Source organism: Trichosurus vulpecula, chromosome 5, assembly GCF_011100635.1.
Source record: "Trichosurus vulpecula isolate mTriVul1 chromosome 5, mTriVul1.pri, whole genome shotgun sequence".
Classification (NCBI taxonomy): domain Eukaryota; kingdom Metazoa; phylum Chordata; class Mammalia; order Diprotodontia; family Phalangeridae; genus Trichosurus; species Trichosurus vulpecula.
Genome location: NC_050577.1, coordinates 137,546,122 through 137,561,907, shown reverse-complemented (window position 1 = coordinate 137,561,907; position 15,786 = coordinate 137,546,122). Strand labels below are relative to the sequence as shown.

Here is a 15,786-nt window from a genome sequence, read left to right as displayed (position 1 = left end):
AGGGTTTGGATCTTGTTTGTATATTTTTCTGTATAAAATGCTGTTTCTTTTGGTTAGTTGCCACCTTGATCTAGGTTTATAGTTCTGTGTTTCACTTAAGTAGCCCAAGGCACTATCATTTGTTGTAATTTTGAACTTGAAATCTTTAAGAGGAAATGTATAGATTTGACATTCACCTCCTGGTGCCGAATGATAAAAATGTATAGATGTTGAAGGTACTCATATAAAAGTGATACTGTCTATTGACTTTAGCATCTCTAGTTATTGATACTATAATCCTGCTTTGAACTTGGTCAGTTTTTTTATACGTCTACATGTGTATGTACAAGAATATGACTTTCTTCACATCTACTCAATGTATCACTTTGTAATAATAGACATTGAATTCTATTTTTTTGCCTACATATTTACGATTCATTGGACTGCATTTACTTTTCCGAACTTTTGGAAAAAAGATGCACAATTTGAGGATTTGTTATTTCAGAATAAATTTGATAAAGAGTTATATGAAGTATTTGAATCAGAATTTCAGATTTTGGTGAGAATTCTTAGATATATAAATACTCAATTTTGCATCTTATTTTTTAGATAAAGATAGATCACATCAAGATTTATAGAGAGAAAGTCTAGCGTAGTCAAGATCCCAGTAAGAGTCACAAAATCTCAGAATTGGAAGAAACCTCAAAAGCCATTCATTTCGACCTACAAGAATCCCCTGCAAAATGAGAGCATTGGGTTAGAAGACCCCTACAGTACAGCACCTTCCAACTCGAAGTCTTTATAAGTATGTAAAGAAAATGAAGATTTTAATACTTAGAAAGAACTATGTTTTCACTAATGTGGTAATGTGTGTAGACATTGAAAATTGTGATTCTGTCGTATTTCATTAGTCGTTGCAAAAAAAAAAAAAAAAGGCAAAACAAACCACCAGTTATCACTTAGTGGCCAGCCTTGTGGTGTTTTTTATATTGGATTTAGCTAAGTAAGCCCTTGGATAAAGTCCATATATAAAGTCTTTTGAGCCTTTTGGATCTACCACAGCTTATATTCTGCTTCCATCACTTTTGAGAATCAAACTTCACCTCCTTCCCACAATGAGAAATTAGTACTTTACTAAAATATACTTTTTTATTTAAATATTTTGAAAATCAGTGTCTTTGTCAATGTAAGAAATTTTCTATGTTTTCTATGAGTAACAGCAAGTCCTTTTTAAACAAAATTTTGCTTTAAAAAAAACCTGGAATCATGGATGTTTTATAAAATCTTTTTAAATTACATACTTTTTCAGTTTGTTGCCACATTGAAGGTAAAGTAAGTCGACTGATTAAGGAAACCAGAATAATTTCTTTTCTCCTGGAAATTTTTGTACACTAGGGGAAAAAAAGTTAAATGTATTTTCATTCTTTATGTAGGAAAGATCTGGCATTTTCTTGATGTCTCTAAGTAAAATTTGGCCTTCTAATCACATAAATATAGGCATGAAGACTTAATAACAATAACTTGTACTTGGAATGATTTTCTAAGGCTCTATACTTAATATAAGAAAAATGTGTCAACAAAAATATAGTCATAAAATACTTCTAAAAGTATATATATTGGAGAAAAATAATGTCAGAAATACAAAGAAAATTGGGAGAAGTAGAGACCACGTTAACATGTCCTTTCTTTTTATACTCTCCTTATTAACATATCTTGAAGACCACCTGTATATAGAGAATGCATGTACATATGCACATGTATATGAAACATATATATGTACATTTACACATACTTATGTATGTATCTGGAATTGTGATTTTATTTTTGTGGGGATCTCCCAATGCAAATATGCAAATCCTTTGGAGCTTATACTCTTAGGAACTGCTAGAGGCTTTGAGAATTTAATTTTGGTTCACATAGCTGATATATGTAAGAGGTGGAATTTGAATCCAGTTCTTTCTGATTTTGACATTGGTTCTCTATTCTCTACACCTTGCTGCCTGTCACTCATGTGTAGTTATACTCTCTGTGACAACAAACTAATATTTTAGGAAGTCCAATGATTTAGTCAAAAGCAAACGACTCTTGAGGTCATTTCTTTCAAGATGCTATCCTCATTTTCAAAGAAAACTTATTGGTAAAATGTTGGTTATTCTGCAGATATGCAAAATAGTTTGTCATCTTCTGACACTGCTCACCCAGTTTGCGAGCCTAGCATAACTATTGGCTGCCTTTGGCAGTCTGGAGAAGGGAGGACTATAAAGTTGTGAGCACATCTGTGCTAATATCTAATCTTCTTTTGGGTCAGTTCAGTTTTCATAATTATTTTGGCTGTTTTCATAAGGTTGACACTACTGTTTTAATCCAGTGGATACCTGGTGTCATCATGATATCTGTAAAGTCCTATTATGAAATGACCTAGGGAATTGCTCTTTTAACTTAAGGGCTCTCTGGTAATGTGCCTGTATTGTTTGGCTCAAATACTTCACATTTCATTTCTAGACAGACCAGATGCAGCTTAAGGAACACTCAAGAGGAAAAAAAGTGACAAAACAGAGAAGATTATCAGATGTACCAAAAAAAATGTGTGGTGGAAAAGCACAAGATTTAAGGATCATGTACATATTTTAGAAAGTATCAAAAAGTATATTATGAGTTAGTTTGCTGACTTTGTGATTACTGACTTTTTAAAAATTTTTCAGGTATTTTAAGTGTATTGAAAAAATTGTGAAAAGTTATATTGAATTCCAGGAAGTTAACCCTGCTGTATTGGTGAGAAGCTATATTGATAGGAAGTACAAGTATGGCATAGTAGATAAAGAGCTGTCTCTGGAATCAGCAAGACAAGCTTCAAGCTTTATACTGTGCCAGCAATATTTATTATGGGCAACACAAGTCACTTGATCTCTGAGACTCCCAAAAGACTCTCTAAAACCAAGTTACAGATGAGTTTCTGATATGCATTGGTGGAAGTAGTTTCCACATTGTGAGTTTCCTGCATGGATTGCTGCCATGTATCCTTCCATTCTACCCTCCATGCCATGTCTCAGGAAGGTGAAGAATTTTAGGATCTGATAACTTCTGAGTTGGCTGGGACCTTAGAGTTAATTTAAGAAAGTGAGTAAATAATAATTTTATCAGTAGGGAGGATCTCTCTACCTCCTGTAGTATCTCATTCCACCTTTGGACAATTTTAATTATTAGGAAATTTTTCCATGTATATTAACTATCCTAAATCTCTATTCAACTATAGCTCTGAGTTCTCTCCTCAGGAACAAGCAAAACACCTCTTCGTTCTCTTCCACATGATGAAAACCCTTCACATATTTAAAGGCATAAGTCTTGTCTTTTCCAGGATAAACTTCTCCCCCGCCTCAACTCATCTTTGTATGTCCTGGCTTCAGACACCTTCCACATCCTGGTTGCTTTGCTTCAAATGTGCTCCTGTTTTTCATGTTCCTTCTTAAAATTTAAGACCTAGCACTCAGCAGAGTAGTACTGACTGTGGTTGGAGCATAGCAGAATACAGTCAAACTATCACTTCCATTCCTCTGTACTCTGTACTTCTAATAATGCGATCTCAGGTCTCTTCAGGTTTTTTGTTTGTTTTGTTTTGGTTTTGGCTCCTGTGTTGCACTGTTGAGTCACATCCAGGCAGAAGTGCACTAAATTCTTTCAGTGTATCTGATTATTTGTTGACATAGTGCTGTGGCTCCTGAATCCTTTACAAAATGGAGCTATTTTAATAGAGCCCATAGTTAGGAAGTGGCAGAGAAGAGAAGGGACTTATAAAGATCTTTGCAAGATGACTTTGGAGGTGTGTTATAATGGAAACACATCTGGACTTGGAGTCGGAGGACCTGGGGTCTTGGCTACTGCCAATTCAATGGACATTTAGTAAGAATCTGATATTTTGTAAGTACTATGGACTCTGAGACAATACTTTTTTTTAAAAAGCCACTGTTCCCAAAGAGCTTTAATCTACAGGATAGAAACAATATAAAAACAAAAAAGTATTTTTATGTTAGATGAATATGCAGAACAAAGTTTACTTAGATGTTAATTATTCTCCTTACTCCTTGCAATCTAGTTCTATAGATGAATAGTTGGTTGACTATACTTTGAGAAGTTATTCAAACCAACTCTGGGTCATTCCAGAATATGTCTTTCTGCATTAGAAAGACCCAAGCTATGCTGTAGATATTTAAAGAGTCAATTACCCCTTCCCGGAAATATTATCCTTAGTAGAATTGTGAATGGATGACATCTTTCCTGTGTTGAGTGCAAGGTGGATGGGAAGAAGGAAAAGTCTCACCAAGGAAAGCTATTTTGCCCGTATGAAAAGGAAGTTTTAGAACCCTGTGGGACTCAACACATTCCTTCCTGTCTCTTGGTTTAAAGTTATGGGGATGTTTGTTTCTTGCTTTACGTCATTGAAAGATCCATCTTAGGTAGCTTGAAGGCTGCTAAGTCCTCTGAAATTCTAGTAGACTGAACCCGAATGAACTCTATTGTTGATAGCTTATGAGTACTTCTGAGGACTGAACATTGAAACCTAAGGCAGATTTCTTAAGGGTTTTTAGTCCAAAAAGGCTTCATTTTTTCAGATGTGAGTTTGTCTCCATCTTCATTTTTCAGAATCCGCTGACTGTTAAACAAGGTAAGGAAGTAGAAGATTCATGAGTAAACCAGCTTCTTGGGCTTTTACTTGGCAGAAGATTGGGGTGTGTTACTTGGATTGGAGTAACTAGGCTGAAGCAGTCAATCTATACACTTTTGTCATGTCTTCATTTTGCAACCTTGATTTATGGACTGTCTCTGCTGTATGGTGGTACTTGACTTCTTCTTTGGTGAGGCCTTTATGGAGAAAGTGTATCCCATATCTCTCAGCCTTGCATACTGCTCAAAACCCTGGATGCTTTCTTGCATCTGAAATGCTTGTGGTTCTGAATCTTGTGTTCTGAAATCTGCCTAATCATTACTTATAGTACAATGATATTTCACTACATTCATACACTACAGCTCATTCAGCCATTTCCCAATTGATGGGTATCCCCTCAATTTCCAATTCTTTGCCACCACAAAGAGAGCTGCTATAAATATTTTTGTACATGTGGGTCCTTTCCTTCTATTTTAATGGTCTCTTTGGGATACAGACCTAGTAGTGGTATTGCTGGATCAAAGGGTATGTACAGTTTTATAGCCCTTTGGGCATAATTCCAAATTGCTCTCCAGAATAGTTGGATCAGTTGATAACTGCACCAACAATGCATTAGTGTTTCAATTTTCCTACATCTTCTCCAATATTTATCATTTTCCTTTTCTATGACATTAGCCAATCTGATAGGTGTGAGGTGGTACCTCAGAGTTGTTTTAATTTGCATTTCTCTAATCAATAGTGATTTAGAACATTTTTTCATATGACTGTAGATAGCCTTAATTTCTTCATCTGAAATCTGCCTACTACTCTTTTAAGATTAAATTACAAGCTGAGTGGCTGATATTATTGATGGAAGAAATAACTAGTATGAGCATTTTAGCAAAAAAGATCAAAACAAATTACAAACCAAAAGTTGATTATACAAAGTAAATTGTATGATACACATTACCTTAAATTAAAAGTTAATATGATATCAAATAATCCTAATTTATTTTATCATATAGAACTAGAAGATCCTTGGTGTGAATGTTATAGAAGAAACTCTCAGGTGAGCTCCTCAGGTCAAGGGGCAAGGATAAAATGACCCCCGAAAGTCCTTTTCTGTCCCATGATTTTGTGGTTCTTTTACTATCTGGCTTCAATATTAGTTTAGTCATGAGAGTATTAGAAAATTCACCCTTTGAACAGACCATACAGTCATCAAAAAGTTGAATATCATTCCATATATTTTGGCAGTGCAAAGGTTGCTTGGTAATGTTTTAGAAAATGATTAATTCTTAACAGACTATGTGGGTATTCATAATAGCAGTTGGTAAACACCCAGATAAATAATTAAATCTGAGTTAAAGCTATTTCCTTTGAAAGCGAACAGAGAAATGTATTTTCTAATTCATAAATATTCTCTGTGATATACCGATTATGTCGTATGGACCTGATATTACTAGAGATTCCTAAAATTTTAAAACTTCTAAGTCAGTTTGAGGGACGAATGTTTTGTCAGCTAGTTGTGGGTTAATGTGTTTGTGTATGTACGTACTTGGGTATGACATATTAATCAGTTACCCAACACTGAAGTGCCTGCTTTTTGCACACTAGGTAGTCAGGGTGAGACCAAGATTAGTAAGAGAGTTTCTGCCCTTAAGAGGTTGGAAAACCAAATAATCTTATTTGCCTTATTTGCCTAATGCCATGTTCTTGCAAGTTTACCATTTTTTTTCTTATCAGTGATTTTTTTTATCACTAGATTCTGAAGTATGTTTGACATTTTTGAAAGTCCCCATTTTTCCAAAGCTCCTATTTTTAGGGGTTGTCTCATTGACTTGCCCATTTATGGTTTGCCAGCCACTTCCTAAAAATTTGCTGCACAACTGTTTGTTCAGTCAGATTCCTTCTTTTTAGATTTGATTTTCTACTTTATGTCTTTTGACTCCAGAGACAAGGTTATTAGGAACTTCTGAAGCATTCAAGCAAGAAAATAAATGATAAATGGACAGAATACAATTTAATTTGAATATTAGTTTAGACTTTCAAATAGAAAATACAGCATCTTCTTTCAAATATAATTTCATTTTAATACCTTTGGTCATTAAAGAAGAATTTATTGAAATTCTTTTGTCATTTAACCGTAGAATTTAATCTTTAGAGGTTTCCTAAAAGGGAAAAAACAAACCTTTTCTTGTTTATAAAAGAAAATGAATCTGATCCTTAATAGAACTGTTCCTTTTCTAATAGAAAAAAAGACATATTTTTGGTGATGGTTTGGACTCTCAAGGTGTTCAGATTAGACTCATTTTGTTTACTGTGCATTTGGATCACAAATAGTAGGATATAAAGCTATTCCTTTTTATTGATTTATTTTCTTTAAAAATAGTGACTTCTTTATAATTAAAGAAAGAAGTAACAAAATGTCTCTGACAAAGTATTATTTATGTTATATCACACATTGTTAAGCATTCCAAATTTAAAATAATAAATAAATAAAGACCTAATAAGTGGCTGTTTGAAAATGTAGCAAAAATATAGCCTGAATTTCTGCTAGCAATTTATTATTCACACTCAACTGGTTCTGTAAAGTTGACTGAAGGGAAGAGTGAGACAATAATTTGAAATCAGATCTCTCAGATACTGAGTTGTAGTTTCTCTTTAACATTCAAATGTAAATAATAGAACCTTATGATCAATATTATGTGAAATTAGAAGTGAGTATATCACTGTGTAAGGGTTGAAATCTAAGGCAATTCTTTAAAAGTAAGAATATTGGAAAATATTGGAAAGCAGGAGAAAGGAAAATTCTTGATTGAACAATTGTATTCTTAGTATTGCAATCGTTATGTGTAAAATACCATTTTGCATGTATGGGCAATTAAAAAAGGTAGAAATTAGTTTTATAAAGCATAAGCAACTTTTATCCTGCAGTGGGAAAGCAAATATCTCTAATGAATTGATAATGGTCTCTTATCCATGATTATTGTCTGAGCTTTTACTTGTGTGCTTATTTTCTTCTTGGAATCCTGGAAATGATAGAGAATTTTTTGTGGCTGCCCATCATACTTTGGAATGTTTTTTTCTGTTGCCTCCTGTACAAAATTGTGAACCTCTGTCCATGGTGTCTTCAGGCACTCTATCTACCAGATCTAATTCCTTAAATCTATTCATCACTTTCACTTTGTATTCATAAGGGATGCTATTTACTGTATTCCGATATGGTCGATGATTTCCCCTATCTTCTTTAATTTAAGTCTGAATTTTGCAATTTGAAGCTCATGATCTGAGCCAAAGTCATCTCCAGGTCTTATCATGACTGTATAGAGCTTCTCCATCTTTGGCTGCAAAGTATGTAATCAGTCTGCTATCTGTATTGACCATTTGGTGATGTACATTTGTACACAGAGTTGCCTTTTGGGTTTTGAAAAAGAGTGTTTGCTATGACCAGCAAGTTATCTTGATAAAACTCTGTTAGTCTTAGACCTGTTTCATTTTGTACTCCAAGGCCAAACTTGCCTATTATTCCAGTTATCTTTTGATTCCTCCCTTTAGCGTTCCAATCCCCTATGATGAATGTGACATCTTTTTGTGGTGTTACTTCTAGAAGATGTAGGTCTTCATAGAGCTTAATAACTTTAGCCTCTTTGGCATCAGTAGTGGGAGCACAGACTTGGATTATTGGCATGTTGAATACTTTGCCTTGTATTCTAACAGATATCATTCCATCATTCTTGAGATTATACCCCAGTACTACTTTTCTAATTCTTTTATTGATTATGAGGGCTATGCCATATCTTCTAAGGGATTTTTGCTCACCGTAGCATGTGTGATGATCACCTAAATTAAATTCAGCCATAGTCTTTCCGTCTCCTTCTTGACCACATCTGGCTTACCTAGATTCATAGATCTGTTGAATCATAGATTTATTGTGGGTCACAACAAAATGTGGCAAGTCCTCAAAGAGATGGGAGAACCAGTTCATCTTATTTGACTCCTGACAAACTTGTATGTGGGTCAGAACTGAACATGGAACAACTGATTGGTTTAAGATTAGAAAAGGAGTATAACAATGTTGTAACCTTATTTATTTAACTTATATGCAAAGTGCATCATATGAAGTGCCAGGATGGATGAATCAAAAGCTGGAATTAAGGTTGATGGGAATAATGTCAACATCCTCAGATGATATCACTCTGATGGCAAGTCAAAAAAATTAAGAAGCCTCTTGATGAGGGTGAAAGAGGAGAGGATAAAAGCTGGTTTGAAGTTTAACATCAAAAAAAAAAAAAACCCTAAGATTTTGGCAACTGGTTCCATCAACTGGAGAAGAAGTGGAAGCAGTGTTAGATTTTATGTTCTTGGGCTCAAAGATCACTGCCTATGGCAACTTTAGCCATGAAATTAAAAGATACTTGCTCCTTAGAAGGAAAGCTATAGCAAATCTGGACAGCATACTAAAAATCTGAGACATCACCCTACCAGCAAATGTGCGTATAGTAAAAGCTGTGGTTTTTCCAGTAGCAATATATGGTTGTGAGAATCAGACTATGAGGAAAGCTGAGCATGACAGAATCGACCCTTTTAATTTGTGGTTCTGGAGATGACTTTTGAGATAGACAACAAGGAGATCAAATCGGTCCACTTAAATAAATTCATGTGATTCACTGGAAGGTCAGATACTGAAGCTGACACCTAAATAGTTTAGCCACACAATGAGAAGATGGGACTTGTTGGAAAATATCCTAATATTGTAAAAGATTGAAGAAAAAAGGAAAAGGGGATGGAAGGGGATGAGATGGGTAGTGTCATGGAAACGATGGACATGAGCTTGGACAGACTTTGGGACATAGCGGAGAAGAGAGTGGCTCCATGAGATCATGAAGAGTCAGACACTACTGAATGACAACAACAAAATCTTTGGAAGTGCTTCATTTCTCATATGAAATGGTTGCTAACTTGCTTATTTTCTCCCTAACCTGATGTAGAAGAAATTGATAGAAGCTCCTTGATGATCTTTTTAGTAGAATGCATGGTTAGAGTAGATTGAAGATTAGCCTTTCAGCCAATAAAACCTGGGATCAAGTCCTGCTTCTGAAAAGTACTGTCTGTGTCCCTTAACCTCTAAGTTTTGTAGACAACCAATACTATAAATTGCAGAGAAATTACTGACTTGCATTAGTAGAGGGAGAGTCCTCATTTAGGAATTTTCTGCATTGATGAAATCACAGTTCCAGTCCTTACACATATTCTCATAATTTTAATTTTGTTACAAAGATTTCAGAATTGGTTTTATTTCCCTGTTTCTACATTTTATTTTTTGGCAGTTTTTACAGTGTCAGTTTTCAAAATATGAATATATTTTATTCAGTTCACTGACAGAGGAATTAAACTTTTTAAGTAATCAAAACAGCATAAAAATGTCCTTGTTGGACTTTCAACATAGCTATTCTAAACATAGCAATATTTAGGAATAATACATCTGTTGTTCTTGGATTTTTTTTTTGTTCAAAAAATTTGGCACCTGTAGAGCATCCATAATTTTGATATATCTTGGCCATGGCCCAAGTTTCTGATAAATTAAAGTTTGTACATATTCCACTAAGATTTGTCTGTATAGCAACTTTTCTCTTACAAAATTGCAATTTTGGGAATTTGTAAAACTATTTTGTTTCAATACCTAGCTATGGATAATATTTAGAACTAGCATAAGCAATGTGTAGAGGCATAAACTAAGACTTGAAAAGACTGTCATGTGGTTGAGAAATCGTAATTAAATTGTGTGGTCCCACGGGGTAAAATGAAGAGCGTTGTTCAGAGGCAAGCAGACAAAGTTTGGCCTAATATAGGAAAATACTTCCCGTTCAGTTAGTGTTGTCAAAAAGTAAAATGGCTTGCTTAAATAGGCAGTGAGTCTCCTCTCACCAAAGGTCTTTAAGAAAACTTTGGATAGTCACTATTTAGGGATTTTGAAGAGAGAATTCTTGTTCAATTACCGGTTGAACTAGATAACCTTTGAGTCCCTTCAAACTTAGAAATTCTTTTTTTTTTTTCTGGGACCTTATTTGCATCCTATTTTAATAAAAGGAGCAATTTAAAATGTTATACTGATTTAAAAATTAGTAACACCGTTTTAAAATTCTTTATATCGCTATTAATTCTAATTTTTATGCCCGGAAACAGAGAACTCTCATGGAAACTATGAAGAATGGGGATCCGGAGGTAGGACTTTTTGTCTTTACCATTATGTAGTAATATTTGGACTCTCTATGCCTCACTTTTCTACTCCATGCATTGCAAGTCAGAGGATGTCAGTTTAGATTTGAGTTCTGAAATCAGATTGAGTTAGTTAATATCTCTGGGCCTGAAGTTCCTTGGATTTAAAAGGAGGCAAGGTTCAAAAGGATGATTGCTAAGGACCATTTTAGCTCTGTGGCTTGTGTTACAAATAAAAACCTTCAAAGGATGTTTATGTCCCTAATAACTGACATTTCCCTAGTTGTTAGGACTCTCCCCATTATCAAATTTTTATCTGTTCTGCTTAATTTGTGTACATGTACTTGTAATATTCCCCTGATGCAATGTAAACTCAGTGAGGTTTGGTTTTCGCCAGCACCTAACTTGGTGGCCTTGTACCTTTAATACATTTTTTGAATTGATTTATAAATTGAGTTATAGTCAATCTTGAAGGTCTTAGGGAAATTACTTTGATTGATCTTACAAATTCTCAAGCTTTGGAATGGCAGAAGAAAGATACCATTACTTCATTATGTTATCTAGAGAAGATTGATAATCTGATGGATTTGGATTTAAATTGCAAAATATCAGTTAGGAAACTGACTTTTGCTAGAGGAGAGGCTGGGGAAAATGGAAAAATTACCATGGAAAAATGATAATACTTAGGTTTTAAAACTAAAGAAGGTGCCCAGTTTATGAAAAGAAAAATACATAAATGCAGTGATAAGGGATGCATCTTTTGTATTGTATTGGTTGACAAATGTTGGAGGCTTTTTCTACCTTACACTGGACAGGGATTTGGGGGAGGATTCACCAATACCACAGACTTAGGTGACAGTGTCATAACAGGTGAATTGTGTGTACCTGGAAAAATGGTAGTTCATAATGTACTTTGGAAGTCTTTTGTATATAGTCAGGTAAGCTTTCCAGGAAAAGAGTGTAATGTTCCATAAAGACTGCCGGATTATCTTCCTTCTATGCAAATGTGTGCCCTTGGATTAGTGAATGGCTTAAGCAAGTCTTATCTAGTTGGCTGCTGTCAGATGTCATTAATAGAGAAAAGAGACCTTTCAAAAGAAAGGGCAAAATCCCTCTAAGCCTTCTGGACTTAAAAAAAAAAAGTATGATGCTCATTCCCAAAGCCTGCTGAAAATCAGACTGGACTCTCTTCTTGAGCTTCAAGCCTTTCCCCAACAGATAAAATTGTCAAAGGATATGAACAGACAGTTTTGAAAGGAAGAAATCTAAGTTATCAATAACCATATTAAATTGCTCTAAATTAAAAATAATTAGAGAAATACAAATCAAAGCAACCTTGGGATTCTATTCCACTATCAGACTGGCAAAAATGGCAAAAGAAGAAAATGACCAATTTTGGAGGGATTGTGGGAAAACAGACCTATTAGTGCTCTGATGGTGGTGATGTAAATTGATCCACTCATTCTGGAAAGCATTTTGGAGCTATGACCACTAAGGTATGTATACCTTTTGATTCAGCAATACCACTACTAGGCCTGTACCCCAAAAGAGATCACAGAAAGAAGAAAAGGAGTCGTGTACAAAGCTACGTGTGACAGTTTTTTTTTAAAAATAGGATCAAAGAACTAGAAACTTTTGGGGTACCACCTATCCAGGAATTACTGACAAATTATGGTATAAGAATGTCGTGAAATATTATTTTGCAGTAAGAAATGACAAAATATGTATGGTTTCAGGGAAACCTGGGAAGACTTTTATGAACTGATGCAGAGTAAATGAATAGAACAAGGAGAATAACTTATATTACAACATCTTTAAGAAAATAGCTTTGAAAAACTTGAGAACTCTGATCTGTACAGTGACCAACCACCCACCGTTCCATAGGGCTATTAAGGATCATGCTGCTCACCTCTTGGAAGAGACGTGATGGACTCACAATGTATGAAAAGGAAAATGTTTGAATTTATGGACACAGCCAGTATGGGAATTAGTTTTGTGTAATTATACATATTTGTACAAAGACTTTATTTTACTTTTTATTTTTAAAGTTTCCGGTGGGGTTGAAGGATAGGAGATAAGGAGGGTAACAAGTGATATGGACAGAGCAGGAAAAAATAGAAAAAGGAAGAAAAGAAATAAAAGATTATTATTGTGACATCTTTAAATAAAATTTCAGAGAAGGGAACAGAAAGAAAGCCAAAAAGAAGCATAGAGCAGGACAGCTTTGAAAGCTATAGACTGAATTTATTATTTAATTTAAAAGAAAAGTAAATTGCATAGATAGAAACATGCTGTTTTATGTACAGTATTCTTCTTTTGCTTTACATTAAATATTGAAATAATTTTATTTTGATTTAATGTTTATTATTTTTATTATATTAAAATTATTATTAAAATTAAATTATTTTTATTTTATTTGGTGTTTGCTAAGTTTAGCATGAAGATAAATAATTTTTTTTAAAAAGAGACTTGTGCTTACCTCCTGTTCTTTAAGATTCTGGAGACAGGATTGAGGAGACAAGACACTTTTGTTAAAGGGAAATAGGTTTCTATTTCTGGAGAACCTTGCTGACAGTCAAATTCCAGCCTTCAAATGCAGGTATTCAGGGTAGGAGGGTAACAGCTAGACCAATGGGTGAAGGCATTGACCTTTTTTTTAATGCTTACATCTGTGAAGGATTTGTGTGGAGAAGACAAAGCCACCTATGCATCCATATGGTTGCTCACATGCTCCATTTTGATGTATGCCATGTGGAAAATCACTATGGGTCACAGGAATTGTTTTGGGTCAAATAATAATGGTTGGATGTCGCAGTAGTTAAAAAATGCATGCCTTTACTTCAACAGAAGTAGCGTCAATAAATGAGTGACCTAAGTTTTTACTTCAGAAGAGGTCTCTTTATCTCTGTTTCTCCCTGTCTCTGTCTCTCCATCTGTCTCTTTTTCTCTCTGTTTGCCTAACGTCTCCACATCAATAGGATTTGCTTGTTTAACACCAAGGACCTTGAAAATATCTCTGCAAAAAATATCTTTGTTTTTGCAAACAAGGACTTGGGACTTTTCTACCCCATAAATAGACATACTTAGCTGTGTCATAAAGACGTTTAGCCTTAAGGTCTTTCCTAAAAATGTACACACCTGCCATCTCTCATAACAGAGATTGTAAAGGCATTTTAAGTACTGCTGATATAGGCAGATTGATTAAGAATGTTCTGCTCTCGGATCTTTCCTCAAAATGCCCCCGAATGTTAAGCACCGTTTTCAATTTATTCTAAATCATACAAACTGAAAAAGTGAAGAAGAAATTCTTTCCATTTGAAAGAACCTTAGACACCATTTTTCTGTTGTGGATTGTTTTCTGAGAGAGTAAGAACGACTTGTAGGGTCTCTTCCAATCTGAGAGGAATCTTCCTCCTGCAAGTAAAGAAATCCTCTTGTGCTGTATTACATTTTTTCTTTAAATGATCTCTACTCTTTCTCAGTAAAGAGACCAGTTTACACATTTTCGTGTTATTAGGAAATTCTGGAATATACCAATAGTGCATACTAGTATCATTGAGTATTGTGAAATTTGCAGGTGCTTTTATTTAGTTATTATCATTTGACTCTCCCTAGAAATTTATCTTTTCTGTTGGGTATAAGAATATACAGAAGGTAGATGATATGGTTACCATGACCATTTACATGACCTTTAATCCTAGTTCCTTTTAAATTTGACACCATCAAGCTGGGTCACACTGTGTTTCAAAGGGCTATTCCTAATTAGTTTACAAGTTACGGTTCCTTTTTTATTTCTCTTCTTCACTGATATTGCTATTTATATCAAAGTCTTTAATTAGTTTCATTCAAGCCCAACCCTTGCTTTATTTTACTGGATGAGAAAACATTATTATAGAGGATGTTCACTCTACTTACTTCTCCCTCTTATCTAACATTCTGCTTCCTATCCAAGATGAATATGAAAAATTTAAAACTGAACTCCCAAAAAACAATAACTTGAAAACTGTTCTTGAAATATGTAGTAGTCAGGGTAAAAATTTAGGTTATTTGTTTCAAAGGCCATTTATTTGTTGAATATATAGATTTTTACAAACTTTTTATAACCTTTCATATTTAGACATTTTTATTTGTTGTGCAGTTTTGTAGTTTTATGAAACATTCTTCTCTTCACTTTTATTTAAACATTTTAAATTATAAACCTAAAAATAAGAAAAACAGTCAAATAAACATTTAAAACATTTAAAAAGGAGAAGAATCTTGCTCTAAATCCTAGCTTTTAATAATCCAAGTCAATTGTATTACCATCATGATTTCTTCTAATGTTGAAAATTTAATATTGATGCTGAAAGTGATGATACCAGATTTTGACAGTTTCAAATCAAAACAATTTTATAGCTAATTACTTTTTAATTTCCATATTTTTGGTGACACACATTGAGGCAATTGGATTTATCTTAATTTTTCAACAATTATACCCTCAAAGTAGGTATTATGATAAGCTATAACAATCACATCGTAGACTCAGATAATCCTAATTAAATAGAACATTTATTAAACATTTCTATATCAAAGAACTATTCTTAGAGTTGGAAGTACCTTAAAGGTAGTATAACCCAATACCTGACATTATTACAATAACCTGTTGGTTGATCTTCCTGCCATACATTTCTGTCCTCTTTGGTCCATCCTTCACTTAGATGCCAGTGATTTTCCTGAAGCACAAGGCTGACCATTTTCACAGTCCTACGGTAAATGGGATCAAATATAAAATCTTTGGTCTTGCATTCAGACCTCTTTATAACCTGAGGCTTCCCCTCCCCCACATCTTTCCAGTTTTCTTATAACTTGCAACCTTCCATCCCTTGCCACTGACCTCCTTGTTCCTTAAACAAGACTCTCCATCTCCTGACTCCAGGGATTTTGACTGACTGTCCCCATCCATCTAGTGC

The 15,786-nt window shown here is 34.3% G+C and overlaps 1 protein-coding gene across 1 annotated transcript in view; it reads left to right on the top strand.

The window, feature by feature from the left end:
• Window positions 1–15,786, top strand: part of FOXP2 (forkhead box P2) — a 698,983-nt gene that overhangs the window by 100,641 nt on the left and 582,556 nt on the right. The window lies entirely within an intron of this gene.